Raw genomic sequence first — 27,820 nt, 5'->3', positions numbered from 1 at the left:
TATCAGCAGCCGGGTTGGCATGGTATTTCCATGTATCATCAACCAAAATTCTAAAATAGGGTTGGCATGGTATTTTCATATATCATCAACCACAATGATGAAATGAGGTTGTCCTGGTATTTCCATATATCAGCAGCCACAATGAAAAAAATGACAAAATGTAGCTCGCCTGGTATCTCCATATATATCAGCAACATAAAATTGTTTCGTAGGAGAGGCACAAACACAAAAAATGAATTGAAATCAAAGTGGGGTTGGCACATGCAAACTGAAAATGTGAGTATTCTATATTTCTTATTTTATTACAAATATATTCCACATGGAAAGATAATTTATTTGCCATGTGAAGAATTAATTGAGGAATATTTACATGAGATTATTTTGGAAATAAAGTAACTCTTTCTTCATTTGGGAGATTTTGGAAATAAGGAGAGAATATTATTTCATTGGAAGAACGAGGTGGCAATACTATTTGGGGAAAGATACTGATGACGACATCAACTTGCATGCAAGATATTTTCATAGAATAATTTATTTTGATTCTTTGATTAATGAAATAAAAGAAAGGGAAGGTTATAAGAAGGGGTCTCGACTATTTGAGAGTAGAGCCCGGCCACATGGCCGTAAGTAGAGAAGGGTTTTGAAGTTTTGTTTTCAATTCTTCATTTTTCATTAACTAGAGTTTGATTTTAATATGTTTATGGCTTTTGAGAAAGCCATGTCTAGCTAGAGTCATGTTGGGGTTTAGGTAGAAACCAATTTAATTGTGTAAATTCATTTATATGCTCAATAATGATTTGAATGACTAGTAGTTTTTCTTCATATGGCTTGGTATTTTATTGTTCATGTGATTTTCTTGATTATTTATGCTTTTCAATTGATATGACGTGCTTTGGTTAAGCTCTTTGACGTAATATGCTTTAGGATTGATAGGTAATGCTTTAGAATCAATACCCATGAAGTGAAGAAAATTACAGGGGAGAAACAATATTTGAAAATGCATGGAATATATTTTTAATGACTAGTAGAATTTACATAATTAATTGGTGGAAACCGAAAATCCTAATAACCCGCTCTCATTTATTTTACTTTTATAATTATTATTATTTCATTTTGTTCCAAATTTCTGAAAATCGTTCAAACATCATCTTGTCGATTAGTTAGTTTTGATATTAGTTAGTAGTAGTATTCCACACTCCTCGTGGGAACGACCTGTACTTGCCATTGTTCTGCTAGTTAGACACTGTGCACTTGCAGTATTTTATTGTAGGTTACCGAGCCTACCAAGTTTTTGGCGCTGTCGGGGAGTGGTTGCAAAATACTCTTTTGTTGATATCATTGTATATAATTTATTTTTAGTTTTTGTACATAATTTATTTTTATTTTTCTTTTAAATTTCTTTTAGTATTTTTATGCAGTTTGCTTGATTTTTTTTTAGGTACGTTAGTCCGAAGTGCTGCGGGCGAAAAACAAGTATGTACTCGGAAAGCTTTTGCAAGAGCCACTTGGAAGATCCATTAGAGGTTTGCGTAGCTCATTTAGGGTTTGGATTTGATGATGATAATGTTATTTGTGAAGTCAATGCCTTGTTAGACTCCGCACTGTTGCTAGACACTAATAAATGGAACCCCAAATTAGAACCTCTAGTTTTGTCCGAGTCTCGACTAATTCCATCAGTCGAGAAAGATCCGACCTTGACTCTTAAGACATTAATTTCTGAATTTTTTCGTCTTGATGATATTAATAATGAAATCGTTTTAGATGATAATGGGTCTATGAGTCGTGATATTATTGCTCCATTGACCTCTTGTTCCGCGGAAATTATTTCAACTGATTTAGAACCTGATTTAGAGCGTGTTCCGCCAATAAAAACTGTCAAACAATCTGAATTTGTTGCGTATGGGAATGATTTACTTATCCCATCTATGCATTATTTGAATATCACTTACAGTTTTCGATTGAGAATGAATTTACATACCTTTTTGGAGGTTTATAGTGTTCACAGGGACATATCTTCAGCTGACCGGATTAGTTGGGATGATCCTCAACTTTTTAGACTCTATATATGTGATTGGATGCCTACTTTGGGGTACCAACCTCGCCTTGTTTGAGACTACATGTTATGGCCAAGTAGGGAAACAAATACATTTCTTTTCATGGGAGTCAACCCATTAGATTTGTTCCCTCTACTCTATCTCTTATTTTTATTGTTTATTTTTATATTTCCCATCTTAATTTCTACGTTGGATGAATCAATTACATTGAGGACAATGTAATGTTTAAGTGTAGGGGAGTGCGTAATTATCAATATTTTTGCAGGTTTTCACTTTTCTTAGAATTAAAATTAAATTAAAATAAATAAATAAATAAATAAAATCAATTACATAATATCTCTGTTTTGCTCGAGGACTAGCAAAATATAAGTGTGGGGGTGTTGATAAGCATGTATATGCTACATTTTATACCCATATTTATATTAGCTATGATAAAATATTTTAGTTACTAATACTATTTTAGTACTTTTGTAGAAAGTACAAGTGAATTTGATCATCCAGCGAATAAACAACAAAATGTGAGACTTAATGGTGTTTGCGAGGAAAATGGAAAAATGTGGTTGGCCTGGTACTTCCATAAATCAACAACCACAATGATGAAATGTGGTTGGCCTGGTATTTCCATGTATCAACAACCACAATGATCAATTATGCTGGCCTGGTATTTCTATATATCAGCAGCACTTATTATACTGGCCTGGTATTTCCATGTATCAGCAGCCGGGTTGGCCTGGTATTTCCATGTATCAGCAACCACAATTATGAAATGGGGTTGGCCTGGTATTTCCATATATCAGCAAGCACAATGATGAAATGAGGTTGACCTTGTATTTCCATATATCAGCAGCCACAATGAAAAAATGACAAAATGTAGCTGGCCTGGTATCTCCATATATATCAGCAGCATAAAATTGTTTCATAGGCGAGGCACAAACTCAGCAAATGAATTGAAATCAAAGTGGGGTTGGCACATGCAAACTGAGAATGAGAGTATTTTATCTTTCTTACTTTATTACAAATATATTCCACAGACAAAGATAATTTATTTGCCATGTGAAGAATTAATTGAGGAATATTTACACGTGAGATTATTTTGGAAATAAAGTAACTCTTTATTCGTTTGGGAGATTTTGGAAATAAGGAGAGATTATTATTTCATTGGAAGAACGAGGTGGCAATACTATTTGGGGAAAGATACTGATGACGACATCAACTTGCATGCAAGAAATTTTCATAGAATAATTTATTTTGATTATTTGATTAATGAAATAAAAGAAAGGGAAGGTTATAAGAAAGGGTCTCGACTATTTGAGAGGAGATCCCAGCCACATGGCCGTAAGTAGAGAAGGGTTTTGAAGTTTTGTTTTCGATTCTTCATTTTTCATTAGCTAGAGTTTGATTTTAATATGTTTATGGCTTTTGAGAAAGCCATGTCTAGCTAGAGTCATGTTAGGGTTTAGGTAGAAACCAATTTAATTGTGTAAACTCTACATTTATATGCTCAATAATGATTTCAATGACTAGTAGTTTTTCTTCATATGGCTTGGTATTTTATTTTTCATGTGATTTTCTTGATTATTTATGCTTTTCAATTGATATGGCGTGCTTTGATTAAGTTCTTTGACGTGATATTCTTTAGGATTGATAGGTAATGCTTTAGAATCACTACCCATGAAGCGAAGAAAATTACAGTGGAGAAACAATATTTGAAAATGCATGGAATATATTTTTAATGACTAGTAGAATTTGCATAAATAATTGGTGGAAACCGAAAATCCTAATAACCCGCTCTCATTTTGTTTACTGTTAGAATTATTATTATTTCATTTTGTTCCAAATTTCTGAAAATCGTTCAAACATCATTTTGTCGATTAGTTAGTTTTGATATTAATTAGTAGTAGTATTTCACACTCCTCGTGGGAACGACTTGTACTTGCCATTGTTCTGCTAGTTAGACACTGTGCACTTGCAGTATTTTATTGTAGGTTTCCGAGCCTACCAAGTTTTTGGCGCCGCTGCCGGGGAGTGGTTGCAAAATACTCTTTTGTTGATATCATTGTATATAGTTTATTTTTAATTTTTGTACATAATTTATTTTTATTTTTCTTTTAAATTTCTTTTAGTCTTTTTTATGCAGTTTGCTTGATTTTTTTTTTAGGTATCTTAGTCCAAAGTGCTGCGGGCGAAAAGTAAGTATGTACTCGGCAAGCTTTTGCAAGAGCCACTTGGAAGATCCATTAGAGGTTTGCTTAGCTCATTTTGGATTTGGATTTGGTTTTGATGATGATAGTGTTATTTGTGAAGTCAATACCTTGTTAGACTCCACACTGTTGCTAGACACTAATAAATGGAACCCCAAATTAGAACCTCTAGTTTTGTCCGAGTCTCGACTAGTTCCATCAGTCGAGAAAGATCCGACCTTGACCCTTAAGCTATTAAGTTATGAATTTTTTCGTCTTGATGATATTAATAATGAAAGCGTTTTAGATGATAATGGGTCTATGAGTCGTGATATTATTGCTCCATTGACCTCTTGTTCTGCGGAAATTATTTCAGCTGATTTAGAACTTGATTTAGAGCGTATTCCGCCAATAAAAACTGTCAAATAATCTGAATTTGCTGCGTATGGGAATGATTTACTTATCCCATCTATGCATTATTTGAATATCACTTACAGTTTTCGATTGAGAATGAATTTACATACCGTTTTGGAGGTTTATAGTGTTCACAGGGACATATCTTCAGCTGACCGGATTAGTTGGGATGATCCTCAACTTTTTAGACTCTATATATATGATTGGATGTCTACTTTGGGGTACCAACCTCACCTTGTTTGAGACTACATGCTATTGGAAAGTAGGGAAACAAATACATTTCGCTTCATGGGAGTCAACCCATTAGATTTGTTCCCTCTACTCTATCCCTTATTTTTATTGTTTATTTTTGAATTTCCCATCTTAATTTCTACGTTGGATGAATCAATTACATTGAGGACAATGTAATGTTTAAGTGTGGGGGAGTGGGTAATTATCCATATTTTTGCAGGTTTTCACTTTTCTTAGAATTAAATAAATAAAAAAAAATAAAAAAATAAAAAAATCAATTGCATAATATCTCTGTTTTGCTCGAGGACTAGCAAAATATAAGTGTGGGGGTGTTGATAACCATGTATACGCTACATTTTATACCCATATTTATATTAACTATGGTACAATATTTTAGTTACTAATACTATTTTAGTGCATTTGTAGAAAGTACAAGTGAATTCGATCATCCAGCGAATAAACAACAAAATGTGAGACTTAATGGTGTTTGCATCGAAAATGGAAAAATGTGGTTGGCCTGGTACTTCCATATATTAACAACCACAATGATGAAATGTGGTTGGCCTGGTATTTCCATGTATCAACAACCACAATTATCAATTATGCTGGCCTGGTATTTCTATATATCAGCAGCACTTATTATGCTGGCCTGGTATTTCCATGTATCAGCAGCCGGGTTGGCCTGATATTTCCATGTATCAGCAACCACAATTATGAAATGGGGTTGGCCTGGTATTTCCATATATCAGCAAGCACAATGATGAAATGAGGTTGACCTGGTATTTCCATATATCAGCAGCCACAATGAAAAAATGACAAAATGTAGCTGGCCTGGTATCTCCATATATATCAACAGCATAAAATTGTTTCATAGGCGAGGCACAAACTCAGCAAATGAATTGAAATCAATGTGGGGTTGGCACATGCAAACTGAGAATGAGAATATTTTATCTTTCTTACTTTATTACAAATATATTCCACAGGGAAAGATAATTTATTTGCCATGTGAAGAATTAATTGAGGAATATTTACACGTGAGATTATTTTGGAAATAAAGTAACTCTTTATTCATTTGGGAGATTTTGGAAATAAGGAGAGATTATTATTTCATTGGAAGAACGAGGTGGCAATACTATTTGGGGAAATATACTGATGATGACATCAACTTGCATGCAAGATATTTTCATAGAATAATTTATTTTGATTCTTTGATTAATGAAATAAAAGAAAGGGAAGGTTATAATAAGGGGTCTCGACTATTTGAGAGGAGAGCCCGGCCACAGGGCCGTAAGTAGAGAAGGGTATTGAAGTTTTGTTTTCGATTCTTCATTTTTCATTAGCTAGAGTTTGATTTAATATGTTTATGGCTTTTGAGAAAGCCATGTCTAGCTAGAGTCATGTTAGGGTTTAGGTAGAAACCAATTTAATTGTGTAAACCCTACATTTATATGCTCAATAATGATTTGAATGACTAGTAGTTTTTCTTCATATGGCTTGGTATTTTATTGTTCATGTGATTTTCTTGATTATTTATGCTTTTCAATTGATATGCGTGCTTTGATTAAGTTCTTTGACGTGATATGCTTTAGGATTGATAGGTAATGCTTTAGAATCACTACCCATGAAGCGAAGAAAATTACAGCGGAGAAACAATATTTAAAAATGCATGGAATATATTTTTAATGACTAGTAGAATTTGCACAAATAATTGGTGGAAACCGAAAATCCTAATAACCCGCTCTCATTTTGTTTACTGTTAGAATTATTATTATTTCATTTTTTCCAAATTTCTGAAAATCGTTCAAACATCATCTTGTCGATTAGTTAGTTTTGATAATAATTAGTAGTAGTATGTCACACTCCTCGTGGGAACGACTTGTACTTGCCATTGTTCTGCTAGTTAGACACTGTGCACTTGCAGTATTTTATTGTAGGTTTCCGAGCCTACCAAGTTTTTGGCGCCGCTGCCGGGGAGTGGTTGCAAAATACTCTTTTGTTGATATCATTGTATATAGTTTATTTTTAGTTTTTGTACATAATTTATTTTTATTTTTCTTTTAACTTTCTTTTAGTCTTTTTTATGCAGTTTGCTTGATTTTTTTTTTAGGTATCTTAGTCCGAAGTGCTGCGGGCGAAAAGTAAGTATGTACTCGGCAAGCTTTTACAAGAGCCACTTGGAAGATCCATTAGAGGTTTGCTTAGCTCATTTTGGATTTGGATTTGGTTTTGATGATGATAGTGTTATTTGTGAAGTCAATACCTTGTTAGACTCCACACTGTTGCTAGACACTAATAAATGGAACCCCAAATTAGAACCTCTAGTTTTGTCCGAGTCTCGACTAGTTCCATCAGTCGAGAAAGATCCGACCTTGACCCTTAAGCTATTAAGTTATGAATTTTTTCGTCTTGATGATATTAATAATGAAAGCGTTTTAGATGATAATGGGTCTATGAGTCGTGATATTATTGCTCCATTGACCTCTTGTTCTGCGGAAATTATTTCAGCTGATTTAGAACTTGATTTAGAGCGTATTCCGCCAATAAAAACTGTCAAATAATCTGAATTTGCTGCGTATGGGAATGATTTACTTATCCCATCTATGCATTATTTGAATATCACTTACAGTTTTCGATTGAGAATGAATTTACATACCGTTTTGGAGGTTTATAGTGTTCACAGGGACATATCTTCAGCTGACCGGATTAGTTGGGATGATCCTCAACTTTTTAGACTCTATATATATGATTGGATGTCTACTTTGGGGTACCAACCTCACCTTGTTTGAGACTACATGCTATTGGAAAGTAGGGAAACAAATACATTTCGCTTCATGGGAGTCAACCCATTAGATTTGTTCCCTCTACTCTATCCCTTATTTTTATTGTTTATTTTTGAATTTCCCATCTTAATTTCTACGTTGGATGAATCAATTACATTGAGGACAATGTAATGTTTAAGTGTGGGGGAGTGGGTAATTATCCATATTTTTGCAGGTTTTCACTTTTCTTAGAATTAAATAAATAAAAAAAAATAAAAAAATAAAAAAATCAATTGCATAATATCTCTGTTTTGCTCGAGGACTAGCAAAATATAAGTGTGGGGGTGTTGATAACCATGTATACGCTACATTTTATACCCATATTTATATTAACTATGGTACAATATTTTAGTTACTAATACTATTTTAGTGCATTTGTAGAAAGTACAAGTGAATTCGATCATCCAGCGAATAAACAACAAAATGTGAGACTTAATGGTGTTTGCATCGAAAATGGAAAAATGTGGTTGGCCTGGTACTTCCATATATTAACAACCACAATGATGAAATGTGGTTGGCCTGGTATTTCCATGTATCAACAACCACAATTATCAATTATGCTGGCCTGGTATTTCTATATATCAGCAGCACTTATTATGCTGGCCTGGTATTTCCATGTATCAGCAGCCGGGTTGGCCTGATATTTCCATGTATCAGCAACCACAATTATGAAATGGGGTTGGCCTGGTATTTCCATATATCAGCAAGCACAATGATGAAATGAGGTTGACCTGGTATTTCCATATATCAGCAGCCACAATGAAAAAATGACAAAATGTAGCTGGCCTGGTATCTCCATATATATCAACAGCATAAAATTGTTTCATAGGCGAGGCACAAACTCAGCAAATGAATTGAAATCAATGTGGGGTTGGCACATGCAAACTGAGAATGAGAATATTTTATCTTTCTTACTTTATTACAAATATATTCCACAGGGAAAGATAATTTATTTGCCATGTGAAGAATTAATTGAGGAATATTTACACGTGAGATTATTTTGGAAATAAAGTAACTCTTTATTCATTTGGGAGATTTTGGAAATAAGGAGAGATTATTATTTCATTGGAAGAACGAGGTGGCAATACTATTTGGGGAAATATACTGATGATGACATCAACTTGCATGCAAGATATTTTCATAGAATAATTTATTTTGATTCTTTGATTAATGAAATAAAAGAAAGGGAAGGTTATAATAAGGGGTCTCGACTATTTGAGAGGAGAGCCCGGCCACAGGGCCGTAAGTAGAGAAGGGTATTGAAGTTTTGTTTTCGATTCTTCATTTTTCATTAGCTAGAGTTTGATTTAATATGTTTATGGCTTTTGAGAAAGCCATGTCTAGCTAGAGTCATGTTAGGGTTTAGGTAGAAACCAATTTAATTGTGTAAACCCTACATTTATATGCTCAATAATGATTTGAATGACTAGTAGTTTTTCTTCATATGGCTTGGTATTTTATTGTTCATGTGATTTTCTTGATTATTTATGCTTTTCAATTGATATGCGTGCTTTGATTAAGTTCTTTGACGTGATATGCTTTAGGATTGATAGGTAATGCTTTAGAATCACTACCCATGAAGCGAAGAAAATTACAGCGGAGAAACAATATTTAAAAATGCATGGAATATATTTTTAATGACTAGTAGAATTTGCACAAATAATTGGTGGAAACCGAAAATCCTAATAACCCGCTCTCATTTTGTTTACTGTTAGAATTATTATTATTTCATTTTTTCCAAATTTCTGAAAATCGTTCAAACATCATCTTGTCGATTAGTTAGTTTTGATAATAATTAGTAGTAGTATGTCACACTCCTCGTGGGAACGACTTGTACTTGCCATTGTTCTGCTAGTTAGACACTGTGCACTTGCAGTATTTTATTGTAGGTTTCCGAGCCTACCAAGTTTTTGGCGCCGCTGCCGGGGAGTGGTTGCAAAATACTCTTTTGTTGATATCATTGTATATAGTTTATTTTTAGTTTTTGTACATAATTTATTTTTATTTTTCTTTTAAATTTCTTTTAGTCTTTTTTATGCAGTTTGCTTGATTTTTTTTTTAGGTATCTTAGTCCGAAGTGATGCGGGCGAAAAGCAAGTATGTACTCGGCAAGCTTTTGCAAGAGCCACTTGGAAGATCCATTAGAGGTTTGCTTAGCTCATTTTGGATTTGTTTTTGATGATGATAGTGTTATTTGTGAAGTCATACCTTGTTAGACTCCGCACTGTTGCTAGACACTAATAAATGGAACCCCAAATTAGAACCTCTAGTTTTGTCCGAGTCTCGACTAGTTCCATCAGTCGAGAAAGATCCGACCTTGACCCTTAAGCTATTAAGTTCTGAATTTTTTCGTCTTGATGATATTAATAATGAATCCGTTTTAGATGATAATGGGTCTATGAGTCGTGATATTATTGCTCCATTGACCTCTTGTTCCGCAGAAATTATTTCAGCTGATTTAGAACTTGATTTAGAGTGTGTTCCGCCAATAAAAACTGTCAAACAATCTGAATTTGTTGCGTATGGGAATGATTTACTTATCCCATCTATAATTATTTGAATATCACTTACAGTTTTCGATTGAGAATGAATTTACATACCGTTTTGGAGGTTTATAGTGTTCACAGGGGCATATCTTTAGCTGACCGGATTAGTTGGGATGATCCTCAACTTTTTAGACTCTATATATATGATTGGATGTCTACTTTGGGGTACCAACCTCACCTTGTTTGAGACTACATGCTATTGGAAAGTAGGGAAACAAATACATTTCGCTTCATGGGAGTCAACCCATAGATTTGTTCCCTCTACTCTATCCTTATTTTTATTGTTTATTTTTGTATTTCCCATCTTAATTTCTACGTTGGATGATCAATTACATTGAGGACAATGTAATGTTTAAGTGTGGGGGAGTGGGTAATTATCCATTTTTGCAGGTTTTCACTTTTCTTAGAATTAAATAAATAAAAAAAATAAAAAAATAAAAAATCAATTGCATAATATCTCTGTTTTGCTCGAGGACTAGCAAAATATAAGTGTGGGGGTGTTGATAAGCATGTATATGCTACATTTTATACCCATATTTATATTAACTATGTACAATATTTTAGTTACTAATACTATTTTAGTGCTTTGTAGAAAGTACAAGTGAATTCGATCATCCAGCGAATAAACAACAAAATGTGAGACTTAATGGTGTTTGCGACGAAAATGGAAAAATGTGGTTGGCCTGGTACTTCCATATATCACAACCACAATGATGAAATGTGGTTGGCCTGGTATTTCCATGTATCACAACCACAATGATCAATTATGCTGGCCTGGTATTTCTATATATCAGCACACTTATTATGCTGGCTGGTTTTCCATGTATCAGCAGCCGGGTTGGCCTGGTATTTCCATGTATCAGCAACCACAATTATGAAATGGGGTTGGCCTGGTATTTCCATATATCAGCAACCACAATGATGAAATGAGGTTGGCCTGGTATTTCCATATATCAACCACAATGAAAAAATGACAAAATGTAGCTGGCCTGGTATCTCCATATATATCAACACATAAAATTGTTTCATAGGCGAGGCACAAACTCAAAAATGAATTGAAATCAAAGTGGGGTTGGCACATGCAAACTGAAATGAGAGTATTTTATTTCTTACTTTATTACAAATATATTCCACGGGAAAGATAATTTATTTGCCATGTGAAGAATTAATTGAGGAATATTTACACGTGAGATTTTTGGAAATAAAGTAACTCTTTATTCATTTGGGAGATTTTGGAAATAAGGAGAGATTATTTTCATTGGAAGAACAGGTGGCAATACTATTTGGGGAAAGATACTGATGACGACATCAACTTGCATGCAAGATTTTCATAGAATAATTTATTTTGATTCTTTGATTAATGAAATAAAAGAAAGGGAAGGTTATAAGAAGGGGTGTCGACTATTTGAGGAGAGCCCGGCCACAGGGCCGTAAGTAGAGAAGGGTTTTGAAGTTTTGTTTTCGATTCTTCATTTTTCATTAGCTAGAGTTTGATTTTAATATGTTTATGGCTTTTGAGAAAGCCATGTCTAGCTAGAGTCATGTTAGGGTTTAGGTAGAAACCAATTTAATTGTGTAAACTCATTTATATGCTCAATAATGATTTCAATGACTAGTAGTTTTTCTTCATATGGCTTGGTATTTTATGCATGTGATTTTCTTGATTATTTATGCTTTTCAATTGATATGGCGTGCTTTGTTAAGTTCTTTGACGTGATATGCTTTAGGATTGATAGGTAATGCTTTAGAATCACTACCCATGAAGCGAAGAAATTACAGCGGAGAACAATATTTGAAAATGCATGGAATATATTTTTAATGACTAGTAGAATTTGCATAAATAATTGGTGGAAACCGAAAATCCTAATAACCCGCTCTCATTTTTTTTACTGTTAGAATTATTATTATTTCATTTTGTTCCAAATTTCTGAAAATCGTTCAAACATCATCTTGTCGATTAGTTAGTTTTGATATTAATTAGTAGTAGTATTTCACACTCCTCGTGGGAACGACTGTACTTGCCATTGTTCTGCTAGTTAGACACTGTGCACTTGCAGTATTTTATTGTAGGTTTCCGAGCCTACCAAGTTTTTGGCGCCGCTGCCGGGGAGTGGTTGCAAAATACTCTTTTGTTGATATCATTGTATATAGTTTATTTTTAGTTTTTGTACATAATTTATTTTTATTTTTCTTTTAAATTTCTTTTAGTCTTTTTTGCAGTTTGCTTGATTTTTTTTAGGTATCTTAGTCCGAAGTGCTGCGGGCGAAAAGTAAGTATGTACTCGGCAAGCTTTTGCAAGAGCCACTTGGAAGATCCATTAGAGGTTTGCTTAGCTCATTTTGGATTTGGATTTGGTTTTGATGATGATAGTGTTATTTGTGAAGTCAATACCTTGTTAGACTCCACACTGTTGCTAGACACTAATAAATGGAACCCCAAATTAGAACCTCTAGTTTTGTCCGAGTCTCGACTAGTTCCATCAGTCGAGAAAGATCCGACCTTGACCCTTAAGCTATTAAGTTCTGAATTTTTTCGTCTTGATGATATTAATAATGAATCCGTTTTAGATGATAATGGGTCTATGAGTCGTGATATTATTGCTCCATTGACCTCTTGTTCCGCGAAATTATTTCAGCTGATTTAGAACTTGATTTAGAGTGTTCCGCCAATAAAACTGTCAAACAATCTGAATTTGTTGCGTATGGGAATGATTTACTTATCCCATCTATATTATTTGAATATCACTTACAGTTTTCGATTGAGAATGAATTTACATACCGTTTTGGAGGTTTATAGTGTTCACAGGGGCATATCTTAGCTGACCGGATAGTTGGGATGATCCTCAACTTTTTAGACTCTATATATATGATTGGATGTCTACTTTGGGGTACCAACCTTACCTTGTTTAAGACTACATGCTATTGGAAAGTAGGGAAACAAATACATTTCGCTTCATGGGAGTCAACCCATTAGATTTGTTCCCTCTACTCTATCCCTTATTTTTATTGTTTATTTTTGAATTTCCCATCTTAATTTCTACGTTGGATGAATCAATTACATTGAGGACAATGTAATGTTTAAGTGTGGGGGAGTGGGTAATTATCCATATTTTTGCAGGTTTTCACTTTTCTTAGAATTAAATAAATAAAAAAAATAAAAAAATAAAAAAATCAATTGCATAATATCTCTGTTTTGCTCGAGGACTAGCAAAATATAAGTGTGGGGGTGTTGATAACCATGTATACGCTACATTTTATACCCATATTTATATTAACTATGGTACAATATTTTAGTTACTAATACTATTTTAGTGCATTTGTAGAAAGTACAAGTGAATTCGATCATCCAGCGAATAAACAACAAAATGTGAGACTTAATGGTGTTTGCATCGAAAATGGAAAAATGTGGTTGGCCTGGTACTTCCATATATTAACAACCACAATGATGAAATGTGGTTGGCCTGGTATTTCCATGTATCAACAACCACAATTATCAATTATGCTGGCCTGGTATTTCTATATATCAGCAACACTTATTATGCTGACGTGGTATTTCCATGTATCAGCAGCCGGGTTGGCCTGGTATTTCCATGTATCAGCAACCACAATTATGAAATGGGGTTGGCCTGGTATTTCCATATATCAGCAACCACAATGATGAAATGAGGTTGACCTGGTATTTCCATATATCAGTAGCCAGAATGAAAAAATGACAAAATGTAGCTGGCCTGGTATCTCCATATATATCAACAACATAAAATTGTTTCATAGGAGAGGCACAAACTCAAAAAATGAATTGAAATCAAAGTGGGGTTGGCACATGCAAACTGAGAATGAGAGTATTTTATCTTTCTTACTTTATTACAAATATATTCCACAGATAAAGATAATTTAATTGCCATGTGAAGAATTAATTGAGGAATATTTACACGTGAGATTGTTTTGGAAATAAAGTAACTCTTTATTCATTTGGGAGATTTTGGAAATAAGGAGAGATTATTATTTCATTGGAAGAACCAGGTGGCAATACTATTTGGGGAAAGATACTGATGACGACATCAACTTGCATGCAAGATATTTTCATAGAATAATTTATTTTGATTCTTTGATTAATGAAATAAAAGAAAGGGAAGGTTATAAGAAGGGGTCTCGACTATTTGAGAGGAGAGCCCGGCCACAGGGCCGTAAGTAGAGAAGGGTTTTGAAGTTTTGTTTTCGATTCTTCATTTTTCATTAGCTAGAGTTTGATTTTAATATGTTTATGGCTTTTGAGAAAGCCATGTCTAGCTAGAGTCATGTTAGGGTTTAGGTAGAAACCAATTTAATTGTGTAAACTCTACATTTATATGCTCAATAATGATTTCAATGACTAGTAGTTTTTCTTCATATGGCTTGGTATTTTACTGCTCATGTGATTTTCTTGATTATTTATGCTTTTCAATTGATATGGCGTGCTTTGATTAAGTTCTTTGACGTGATATGCTTTAGGATTGATAGGTAATGCTTTAGAATCACTACCCATGAAGCGAAGAAAATTACAGCGGAGAAACAATATTTGAAAATTCATGGAATATATTTTTAATGACTAGTAGAATTTGCATAAATAATTGGTGGAAACCAAAAATCCTAATAACCCGCTCTCATTTTGTTTACTGTTAGAATTATTATTATTTCATTTTGTTCCAAATTTCTGAAAATCGTTCAAACATCATCTTGTCGATTAGTTAGTTTTGATATTAATTAGTAGTAGTATTTCACACTCCTCGTGGGAACGACTTGTACTTGCCATTGTTCTGCTAGTTAGACACTGTGCACTTGCAGTATTTTATTGTAGGTTTCCGAGCCTACCAAGTTTTTGGCGCCGCTGCCGGGGAGTGGTTGCAAAATACTCTTTTGTTGATATCATTGTATATAGTTTATTTTTAGTTTTTGTACATAATTTATTTTTATTTTTCTTTTAACTTTCTTTTAGTCTTTTTTATGCAGTTTGCTTGATTTTTTTTTTAGGTATCTTAGTCCGAAGTGCTGCGGGCGAAAAGTAAGTATGTACTCGGCAAGCTTTTACAAGAGCCACTTGGAAGATCCATTAGAGGTTTGCTTAGCTCATTTTGGATTTGGATTTGGTTTTGATGATGATAGTGTTATTTGTGAAGTCAATACCTTGTTAGACTCCACACTGTTGCTAGACACTAATAAATGGAACCCCAAATTAGAACCTCTAGTTTTGTCCGAGTCTCGACTAGTTCCATCAGTCGAGAAAGATCCGACCTTGACCCTTAAGCTATTAAGTTCTGAATTTTTTCGTCTTGATGATATTAATAATGAATCCGTTTTAGATGATAATGGGTCTATGAGTCGTGATATTATTGCTCCATTGACCTCTTGTTCCGCAGAAATTATTTCAGCTGATTTAGAACTTGATTTAGAGTGTGTTCCGCCAATAAAAACTGTCAAACAATCTGAATTTGTTGCGTATGGGAATGATTTACTTATCCCATCTATAATTATTTGAATATCACTTACAGTTTTCGATTGAGAATGAATTTACATACCGTTTTGGAGGTTTATAGTGTTCACAGGGGCATATCTTTAGCTGACCGGAATAGTTGGGATGATCCTCAACTTTTTAGACTCTATATATATGATTGGATGTCTACTTTGGGGTACCAACCTTACCTTGTTTAAGACTACATGCTATTGGAAAGTAGGGAAACAAATACATTTCGCTTCATGGGAGTCAACCCATTAGATTTGTTCCCTCTACTCTATCCCTTATTTTTATTGTTTATTTTTGAATTTCCCATCTTAATTTCTACGTTGGATGAATCAATTACATTGAGGACAATGTAATGTTTAAGTGTGGGGGAGTGGGTAATTATCCATATTTTTGCAGGTTTTCACTTTTCTTAGAATTAAATAAATAAAAAAAAATAAAAAAATAAAAAAATCAATTGCATAATATCTCTGTTTTGCTCGAGGACTAGCAAAATATAAGTGTGGGGGTGTTGATAACCATGTATACGCTACATTTTATACCCATATTTATATTAACTATGGTACAATATTTTAGTTACTAATACTATTTTAGTGCATTTGTAGAAAGTACAAGTGAATTCGATCATCCAGCGAATAAACAACAAAATGTGAGACTTAATGGTGTTTGCGTCGAAAATGGAAAAATGTGGTTGGCCTGGTACTTCCATATATTAACAACCACAATGATGAAATGTGGTTGGCCTGGTATTTCCATGTATCAACAACCACAATTATCAATTATGCTGGCCTGGTATTTCTATATATCAGCAACACTTATTATGCTGACGTGGTATTTCCATGTATCAGCAGCCGGGTTGGCCTGGTATTTCCATGTATCAGCAACCACAATTATGAAATGGGGTTGGCCTGGTATTTCCATATATCAGCAACCACAATGATGAAATGAGGTTGACCTGGTATTTCCATATATCAGTAGCCAGAATGAAAAAATGACAAAATGTAGCTGGCCTGGTATCTCCATATATATCAACAACATAAAATTGTTTCATAGGATAGGCACAAACTCAAAAAATGAATTGAAATCAAAGTGGGGTTGGCACATGCAAACTGAGAATGAGAGTATTTTATCTTTCTTACTTTATTACAAATATATTCCACAGATAAAGATAATTTAATTGCCATGTGAAGAATTAATTGAGGAATATTTACACGTGAGATTGTTTTGGAAATAAAGTAACTCTTTATTCATTTGGGAGATTTTGGAAATAAGGAGAGATTATTATTTCATTGGAAGAACCAGGTGGCAATACTATTTGGGGAAAGATACTGATGACGACATCAACTTGCATGCAAGATATTTTCATAGAATAATTTATTTTGATTCTTTGATTAATGAAATAAAAGAAAGGGAAGGTTATAAGAAGGGGTCTCGACTATTTGAGAGGAGAGCCCGGCCACAGGGCCGTAAGTAGAGAAGGGTTTTGAAGTTTTGTTTTCGATTCTTCATTTTTCATTAGCTAGAGTTTGATTTTAATATGTTTATGGCTTTTGAGAAAGCCATGTCTAGCTAGAGTCATGTTAGGGTTTAGGTAGAAACCAATTTAATTGTGTAAACTCTACATTTATATGCTCAATAATGATTTCAATGACTAGTAGTTTTTCTTCATATGGCTTGGTATTTTATTTTTCATGTGATTTTCTTGATTATTTATGCTTTTCAATTGATATGGCGTGCTTTGATTAAGTTCTTTGACGTGATATGCTTTAGGATTGATAGGTAATGCTTTAGAATCACTACCCATGAAGCGAAGAAAATTACAGCGGAGAAACAATATTTGAAAATTCATGGAATATATTTTTAATGACTAGTAGAATTTGCATAAATAATTGGTGGAAACCAAAAATCCTAATAACCCGCTCTCATTTTGTTTACTGTTAGAATTATTATTATTTCATTTTGTTCCAAATTTCTGAAAATCGTTCAAACATCATCTTGTCGATTAGTTAGTTTTGATATTAATTAGTAGTAGTATTTCACACTCCTCGTGGGAACGACTTGTACTTGCCATTGTTCTGCTAGTTAGACACTGTGCACTTGCAGTATTTTATTATAGGTTTCCGAGCCTACCAAGTTTTTGGCGCCGCTGCCGGGGAGTGGTTGCAAAATACTCTTTTGTTGATATCATTGTATATAGTTTATTTTTAGTTTTTGTACATAATTTATTTTTATTTTTCTTTTAACTTTCTTTTAGTCTTTTTTATGCAGTTTGCTTGATTTTTTTTTTAGGTATCTTAGTCCGAAGTGCTGCGGGCGAAAAGTAAGTATGTACTCGGCAAGCTTTTACAAGAGCCACTTGGAAGATCCATTAGAGGTTTGCTTAGCTCATTTTGGATTTGGATTTGGTTTTGATGATGATAGTGTTATTTGTGAAGTCAATACCTTGTTAGACTCCACACTGTTGCTAGACACTAATAAATGGAACCCCAAATTAGAACCTCTAGTTTTGTCCGAGTCTCGACTAGTTCCATCAGTCGATAAAGATCCGACCTTGACCCTTAAGCTATTAAGTTCTGAATTTTTTCGTCTTGATGATATTAATAATGAAACCGTTTTAGATGATAATGGGTCTATGAGTCGTGATATTATTGCTCCATTGACCTCTTGTTCCGCGGAAATTATTTCAGCTGATTTAGAACTTGATTTAGAGCGTGTTCCGCCAATAAAAACTGTCAAACAATCTGAATTTGCTGCGTATGGGAATGATTTACTTATCCCATCTATGCATTATTTGAATATCACTTACATTTTCCGATTGAGAATGAATTTACATACCGTTTTGGAGGTTTATAGTGTTCACAGGGACATATCTTCAGCTGACCGGATTAGTTGGGATGATCCTCAACATTTTAGACTCTATATATATATAATTGGATGTCGACTTTGGGGTACCAACCTCACCTTGTTTGAGACTACATGCTATTGGAAAGTAGGGAAACAAATACATTTCGCTTCATGGGAGTCTACCCATTAGATTTGTTCCCTCTACTCTATCCCTTATTTTTATTGTTTATTTTTGAATTTCCCATCTTAATTTCTACATTGGATTAATCAATTACATTGAGGACAATGTAATGTTTAAGTGTGAGGGAGTGGGTAATTATCCATATTTTTGCAGGTTTTCACTTTTCTTAGAATTAAATAAATAAAAATAAAAAATAAAAAAAATCAATTGCATGGTATCTCTATTTTGCTCGAGGACTAGCAAAATATAAGTGTGGGGGTGTTGATAACCATGTATACGCTACATTTTATACCCATATTTATATTAACTATGGTACAATATTTTAGTTACTAATACTATTTTAGTGCATTTGTAGAAAGTACAAGTGAATTCGATCATCCGGCGAATAAAAAACAAAATGTGAGACTTAATGGTGTTTGCGTCGAAAATGGAAAAATGTGGTTGGCCTGGTACTTCCATATATTAACAACCACAATGATGAAATGTGGTTGGCCTGGTATTTCCATGTATCAACAACCACAATGATCAATTATGCTGGCCTGGTATTTCTATATATCAACAACACTTATTATGCTGGCCTGGTATTTCCATGTATCAGCAGCCGGGTTGGCCTGGTATTTCCATGTATCAGCAACCACAATTATGAAATGGGGTTGGCCTGGTATTTCCATATATCAGCAACCACAATGATGAAATGAGGTTGGCCTGGTATTTCCATATATCAGCAGCCACAATGAAAAAATGACAAAATGTAGCTGGCTTGGTATCTCCATATATATCAGCACCATAAAATTGTTTCATAGGCGAGGCACAAACGCAACAAATGAATTGAAATCAAAGTGGGGTTGGCACATGCAAACTGAAAATGAGAGTATTTTATCTTTCTTACTTTATTACAAATATATTCCACGGTGAAAGATAATTTATTTGCCATGTGAAGAATTAATTGAGGAATATTTACACGTGAGATTGTTTTGGAAATAAAGTAACTCTTTATTCATTTGGGAGATTTTGGAAATAAGGAGAGATTATTATTTCATTGGAAGAACGAGGTGGCAATACTATTTGGGGAAAGATACTGATGACGACATCAACTTGGATGCAAGATATTTTCATAGAATAATTTATTTTGATTCTTTGATTAATGAAATAAAAGAAAGGTAAGGTTATAAGAAGGGGTGTCGACTATTTGAGAGGAGATCCCGGCCACATGGCCGTAAGTAAAGAAGGGTTTTGAAGTTTTGTTTTCGATTCTTCATTTTTCATTAGCTAGAGCTTGATTTTAATATGTTTATGGCTTTTGAGAAAGCCATGAGTAGCTAGAGTCTTGTTAGGGTTTAGGTAGAAACCAATTTAATTGTGTAAACTCTACATTTATATGCTCAATAATGATTTGAATGACTAGTAGTTTTTCTTCATATGGCTTGGTATTTTATTGTTCATGTCATTTTCTTGATTATTTATGCTTTTCAATTGATATGTCGTGCTTTGGTTAAGTTCTTTGACGTGATATGCTTTAGGATTGATAGGTAATACTTTAGAATCAATACCCATGAAGCGAAGAAAATTACAGCGGAGAAACAATATTTGAAAATGCATGGAATATATTTTTAATGACTAGTATAATTTGCATAATTAATTGGTGGAAATGGAAAATCCTAATAACTCGCTCTCATTTTGTTTACTGTTAGAATTATTATTATTTCATTTTGTTCCAAATTTCTGAAAATCGTTCAAACATCATCTTGTCGATTAGTTAGTTTTGATATTAATTAGTAGTAGTATTCCACACTCCTCGTCGGAACGACCTGTACTTGCCATTGTTCTGCTAGTCAGACACTGTTCACTTGCAGTATTTTTTTGTAGGTTTCCGAGCCTACCAGTTGTGTTTGGAAAATATTAGTTGTAATGTATCATTTATAATATAAGGATAACATGATCCTTATTAATAGACAGATTTATGTGTCTATTTGAATTCGATTATCTATTTTTTTGGTACCTATTTTTGTACTTATTTTTTTATATTTTGTCTTTGTAGGTGCTTTTGGAGAAATAAAATTTTGCGGAGTAATTGGCTCGAAAAGTGATTTTTGCACCCCCGGGAGAAAATTATTAAAGGCACCCAGAAATGTGTTAAAGGCACCGCGAGGCCTAATTAGCAATTCGGGACACGAAAATAAGTTCAGGACGGCAAATGTACGAGTATTATATGGATTTCGATCATTCGGATTCGATTAAAAAGTCCGTCAACGGTGCAGAATACGGAAGTAGTTCGAAACGACATACACACGTGTATAATTCGTTTTAGACATATGAGTTCGCACTGAAAACTCAAATTAATAGAAAGCATATTTTTATGGTTACATTGAATCAGAAATATGGTTTAAATCAAGTTTTATGTGTTATATAGATAATACATTAAAAATATACAAGAACAAGCAAATAGCTCAATAACTCAATGGTTGCAGTCTTATTTGGCAAAATAGGGGTCATGGGTTAATTCCCTTTACCAACATCTTTTTAGTTACTCTTAAAAATAGAAGGAAATGGTCTTGAATCTCCGAGTCAATGACCCAACAGTTCGATTCGCGAGTCACGCCGAGTCAAAACCTAGTCACCTGTCTGAATTAGGCAGACAAATTATACGCGAGCTCGAATTATTCGCAAATAATTCGAGTTTCCCACGTAGTACGCGTACCAGGTCCAATGGTCGAATAGTTCGGAAACATGATTCGAACTCAGTCAATTTGGAAGGGTTCGTGAATAATTCGTCGAAATATTAACTATGCCATGGAGGAGTGTTATTAGCACCTGAGAAGAAGTTATAAAAGCACCCCGAAAATTATATATCTTCCCAAGATTTGTGTCAATCCCTATAACATTTGTGTCTATCTTGTCAAGATTCATATCTATCTTCCAAGATTTGTGTCTATCTCAGAAGATCATTTATATCTTCCAAGATTTGTGTCTATCTCCAAGTAACTTCCAAAATAAGTCTTTGGGCTCTAATAATAAGCCAGATCGGGTTTCTTTAGTAAACCTACCGAGTTTCTTTAAAAAAGAAAAATCCGATTGGGCTTCCAAAATAAGCCAACTGAGCTTCAATAATAAGCCATATGTTTCTTTACTAAACTAACTGAGTTTCTTTAATAAACCGACTGGGCTTCAATAATAATCCACATGTTTCTTCAATAAACAACTGGTCTTCTTTAATATACCGACTTTAATAAACCGATTGGGCTTCAATAATAAGGCATGTGTTTCTTAAATAAATCAACTGGCACTACACCATTTTTCATATTTAGTAACAGGTTGATTCAGTTGTAATGATGGGTTGCAATAGTTCAATCTGTTACGAAAGTCGATGTTGCAGAATTTCGCAACGGCTCATAATCTGTTGCGAATTTTGGGTTGCAAAAGTGTTAAACTGTTGCCACGTGAATTCGTCGCAACAGTTGCGAAATTAGATGGTCGCAACAGAGTCTAACAGTTGCGAAACTGGAATTTCGCAACAGATCACCGCAGTTACGAAACGTTTGCAACATCAAAAAAATAGTGGTTTTGACCTGGTCAAAATCAGGTTTTGGACCAGTCAAAACCATTATTTATTTACTTTTTAATCAGGTTTTAATTCTTCAGTTTCCCTGTTCATTTGGAAATCATTCCCCTGCAACAATTTCAGGCAGAATTTACAGTGAAATTCTTCAGCTCTTAGGCAACAACATTCAAAGTATATACCCATAAGTTTCTAAGAGACATAACTTTGGCAATACATAGTCATTTCATACATTGAATTATAAACACCAATCATCATTGAACTTAGGCAACTCATGAAATCATAAAATAAAGACTTATTCTGTATACCTCTGAAAAGAACTACTTAGGCAATACATATAAATTTCTTAAGTTCCAATCTGTAGCTAGAAATATTTCTTAAGTTCCAAGGACATATAAATTCTATGCGTAGTATCAAAAAAATGACAAGTATGTAAACATTTCCTAAGTTTTCATAACATAGAAATTCTGCAGTTGCAGTTGTAAGGTGAAGTGTAATAGAAGTAGTAGGTACAATCTTAAAGGCACAAGAATGGAGACAAGCTCAGCATTCATTACCTACATGCTCAAACAAGTATAGCTTCTTGTTTCTTCATAACCAGCCTTGTAAATAGTCGCACTTACTACTCATATCTGTGACCTGCAAAACCAATGTACACCATGAGAGTATCCATTGTCAAAAAGAATTGTAACAATAGCGCCATCTGTAGAATCAACATCGACATCAACAACCTCTTCTTCTTGGATTCCATGCTCTTCATGTTCTTCTCCGTTATCTTCTACCTACTGAGACAAAAAAGTGAAACAAATCAACATCCAGTTCCCATCACGGAAGATAAGAATAATAAAAGGGAGCATTTTACATAGAAACAAAGAAAGTGCCTGGATGGATTAATACCGTTTGAGAATTTTGCATGCGGTAAGTCTTGCAGATGCCCTTTTTTCAACTTCTATCTAGTTTACTAACCTGTTCCTCAAATAGATATCGACTTCTCAAATAAGAATAACAACAGACCAATATCAAACGAGAGAGGAAACTTCGTTTAAAGCAAAAAATCACTACTACTTACCAGAGTCTCCGCAAACTCTTCAACTTTGCCGAAAGATTTCATTCTCATGAAGTCAGCACCAAGCAAGGTAATAAAAACACTAACTGAAGTAAGAAAATGCCACTTCTATCAGTTAGACAAACTTCACAAAAGCCTGCAATAAAGCACGACAAGGAGATGCACTCATTTTCCTAGGACTAGGACTGCACCGGACAAGATATGCACTGGGAAACTAGGAGATGAAATATGTTTGCTGGAAAACAAAAACCACAAGGAAACCTGCAAAATCAGTATACAGAGTAAACTACAATAGCAATAACATTAATGAGTTTGATATTATCACATACCTCACTAAAATTCGTCTGCAGTTCATCCCTTGCCTTAATAACGCGGTCTCTATCATTGCTTTCAACTACGAAAATAAGACCTTATGTGTTTTGGAAGTAGTGTCTCTATAATGGAGGGATCTGTAAAAGAAATGATATAACTAATTACCTTTGTAACAACATAAAATGCAAAAAAGAACAGAAAACAAAAAATGTAGCAAAATTCATATATTTCTTGACCCCAACATGCCAGACAGTGAAGCTAATGTTCTTGTATTCAACAGTCTCAACATTAAATCCTGCAAGCAATATGAAAGAATTCACAGAGACAAGAAACAACTCATGCCAGATTTCTTGACCTTTGGGTAAGAGGAAGAAGCGATAAATATTTTTTAAGATTTGAAAGAAAGGCTTATATTGATGCTCCAGCCACAGCTGGGTCCTGGACTTAGCTTCAAACTGCAGACCATGTGCTTCTGCTAAGACCAGTGAAGAAGGAAGAGCTGACTAGTGATGCTCTCAGTCTTGAGTTGCTAGGAAATCTGATAAAGACGTTAAGGAAATGTATAGCATGCAAGGGATAGATTCTTTTGGTTCTTTAACTACGGGAAGGTGAATCTCTTCAATGACTAAGGCAAAATGCATCACATACCTCGTAATTTGCACCAAACATTATACATAGAAGGATACATAAGCATGTTTACTACATGAACTGAACACCGCCACCTCATCTCCAGCATTAAACTCAATATATTAGACTCAAACTCCATCCCTACAAGGCTACAAAAAATGATATATTAGTCACACAAATGTATTAGTCAACAAAAACAAGAGAAGACAAGGAAATCGTTAAAACTCAAGTTACAAAGTGCACCGGACATATATATTTGTCATTATCAGTTAAGAATTTTGGTCCTTCGTGATCTGAAATACCTGTAATTGTGAAATGAAAACAGTGCACATTTTCACATACTTCATGTTATAGAAGTCTCTAAACTGAAAGGCAGCTACCTGTGAACGTAAAAGAGTTACTATGCTACCTAAATATCAGCACATCAAAGAAAGAACAACGAGGAAATCTAATATGATGAGGGGAGAGAAAGTTTAACAGTACCTCAGACAAACATTGGAGAGTAAGATTCCTATATGCTGCCACACCCTGCCACAGAAAGAAATTCAAAAGTGTCTTTAGCTATAATATACCAAAAAAAAAAGAAAAGAAAAATGCATTAGTCAATTAGCCTACAGAAGATTGTAAGGAAGAGACCCCATGATTGATTAAAAGATAGTGTTTTACTAGACATGAACTTTTTTTTATCGTTCTAAATTTTCATTATTTGAAACAAAAAATGGCAACAGTCTAGTAATTAGTGCGCAAACCAGTGGGGATTCAAATATGTAGCCCAGAGGAAACCATGAAAGGAAAGCGTGAAACGTAGCCAATGTTGCTCTTATAGCTCAGTTCTTTGCGATGCATATAGCACATATAGGCATAGCTCGTGAATAAGTTGAAACTCACTGCAAGAAAAAACGTGTATGTAAGCTATGGTAAGAGTAAAACAAACCATGCAACGTAGACCAACTACAGAATTCATTCATAATAACTGTGTTTAGCTAACATAGATGATATGGTAGACTAATGATAACGAAGCCGATTAGGCGTCCAAGGCATTTTTCTAACATATGTACAATCACAACTTTTCTATTCGATAAATAACCCCGTAGACACATGATGATGTAACATAACAATGAGAATAGCAATGCCATCAAAACTATTCAATAATTATTTTAGCTCTTTGATCTTCTGCTGAATCATTTCACCAGGTGAAAAGTCCAACATCTCTTCACTGAGAAACTAAAAAAAAGATAACATGTATAAAGAAAACTTGTAGACATTGACAAGCTAAAACAAATATGATCTCAGAAAAATTTGAATCTCAAATGCAATAAAATTACCTTTAATACAGCCATGAAATTCTAACATATTGTTTCACTTGTCTTTGCTACTGAAACAAGATCCGGAATAAAATTTCACCACCTAGCTGGCCACTCATGTTTCAAGATCTGTGATTTGAAAAGCAAACGACATTGAGTTCAAGCATTAATACTATTGCAGATAAATTCGGAGTAAACATAAACCATCCAAACCTAGCATACCTTGACCTAAAATTTATGAACAGTTCAAATCTCTTCAGATTAGCGTCATTCCTTCAAATCACTATCATTCAGCCACAGACATTAAAACCACCATCTTCATACCAGCAACATTATTCATTTCAATATCTTTCAGTCACAACCATTATGACTGGCCATATCATCATCATCAAAAGCATCTCAGCACAACCAATACTCATCCATCACCATTCAAATCATTACAATCTAAACCAAACTAAGATCAACTGTTGTAGCTCATTCAAGGCCACATCAACCGAACTATTATTTCAATTCCATCACCATCACAATCTTCATAGTTCTGTAGCTCATTAAACCACCACCACCTGCAACAATTATCCTCCTATAAAAACTTTTTCCTGTAATAAACAATTTAAACTAAGAATCATCTACACACCACTAGAAACTCAACTCCATTTCCACCAAATTTTCAATTCAAAATTGAACATAACAATACCCAAATTTGATAATACAAGATATGAAAGAAATTCAATTCAAATGAGTAAGAAAGATTACCTCAGACACAAACTCAATTTTCTTCTTATAATTTCTCACCATCAGCTTCATATTTTTCATCTGTAATTCAAATCCATGAACCCTAAATCCCCAATCTGTTAGAAATCCTAATCCATAAAACTCAAATCCATTAATAAACCAATTCTAAACCTAATTAAAACAAACCCATTTATTGATTCCGTTTAATTCTTCGATTTGTAGCACAAACAAAACCCTAGTTTTCTCAATTAGCTTCTTAATCTTAGACGTAAAACGAAACCTAATCCTCTAATTCCTTCGCTGTAATTTGAGAATTAATTTCAAATTCCTCTTCTTAACTCTCAATAATGAAAACCCATGATAATTTCTTGATTTCCTCTTCTTACAGGCACCAAGGATATCGGACCAGCTGCAACGACCATTAGGTTTTGCTTTTGGGGTTCTACAGACAGAAAGATACTTCGATGGTGGTGATATTAGAAAGGGGGAAGAATGAATTTCAATGTTAATGGTCGGTATTCACGGGTGCAGCAGGGGGGAGTAGCGATACGGAGAAAGAGAGAGAGAGAGGAGAGTGACATAAGATTATGTCTGCTCGATAATATTAGGGTAAACCGACTCAGTTTTGAAGCTGAATAGGCTGAATGGTGAGTCAGTTTAAAAGTGTACCCAGCCACACTCACGAGTGGCACATGTGAAATTCAAACTGTTGCGACTATTAAATCTGTTGCGAGTTTTGTAACTGGAATTGTTGCAAATTGTTTGCAATAGAAATTTCGCAACAGCTAAAAATCTGTTGCGAAATCTAGTTACTAATCAAGGAAAATGGTGTAGTGTGGGTTTCTTTATTGAACAGGCCGGGCTTCCAAAATAAACAATGTGTTTCCTTAATAAACCAACTGGGCTTCCAAAATAAACCGACTGGGCTTCCAAAATAAACCGTCCGAACTTCTATAATAAGACATGGGTTTCTTTAATATACTTATTGGGCTTTCAAAATAAGCCGACTGGACTTATATAATAAACCATGAGTTTCTATAATAAATCAACTTGTTTTCTTTAATAAACGTGTGTCTCCACCATAAACCAAATGGGCTCCCAAAGCGATCCTAATGGATAACTAGTGTGACATGCATGTGCACCATTTTAAATGGGTACAAACACAAACAATAACAATAAACACCAATATCCAATGGCCAAGATATCAATGATCTCTAATAATACTCCTATTTTTTATATATCATCGTATATTCTGGTTATTATTTAGATTGAGAATCATTTGTTTTGTTGAGTTTTGGACTCAGCTCAGGTCATTAGTATTATTTTCTGGAAACTTCATCATTATAATGCAATGACAGCAAGCTCGTATAACGTTGCTTGAATATTTCCACGCCAACCGCTTTCCAAAAATTGTTTTAGAATTTTTGCATGTCATACAATAGGCATATGCATCCCATTTT

The 27,820-nt window shown here is 34.1% G+C and overlaps 1 long non-coding RNA gene across 1 annotated transcript; it reads right to left on the bottom strand.

The window, feature by feature from the left end:
• Positions 1 to 22,633: 22,633 nt before the first annotated feature.
• LOC113353338 lies at positions 22,634 to 25,179 on the bottom strand. The gene is made up of 8 exons (XR_003361214.1): positions 25,074 to 25,179; positions 24,808 to 24,852; positions 24,627 to 24,704; positions 24,384 to 24,473; positions 23,715 to 24,235; positions 23,389 to 23,620; positions 23,217 to 23,285; positions 22,634 to 23,104 (listed from the first exon to the last, which is right to left on the bottom strand). It is a non-coding gene; the product is annotated as an uncharacterized LOC113353338 (long non-coding RNA).
• Between the last annotated feature and the right edge of the window lie 2,641 nt (positions 25,180 to 27,820).

This window comes from Papaver somniferum, chromosome 2, assembly GCF_003573695.1.
Source record: "Papaver somniferum cultivar HN1 chromosome 2, ASM357369v1, whole genome shotgun sequence".
Taxonomy (NCBI): Eukaryota; Viridiplantae; Streptophyta; class Magnoliopsida; order Ranunculales; family Papaveraceae; genus Papaver; species Papaver somniferum.
Note: the sequence above shows the minus strand (reverse complement) of the source record. Positions and strands in the feature narration are given on the sequence as shown.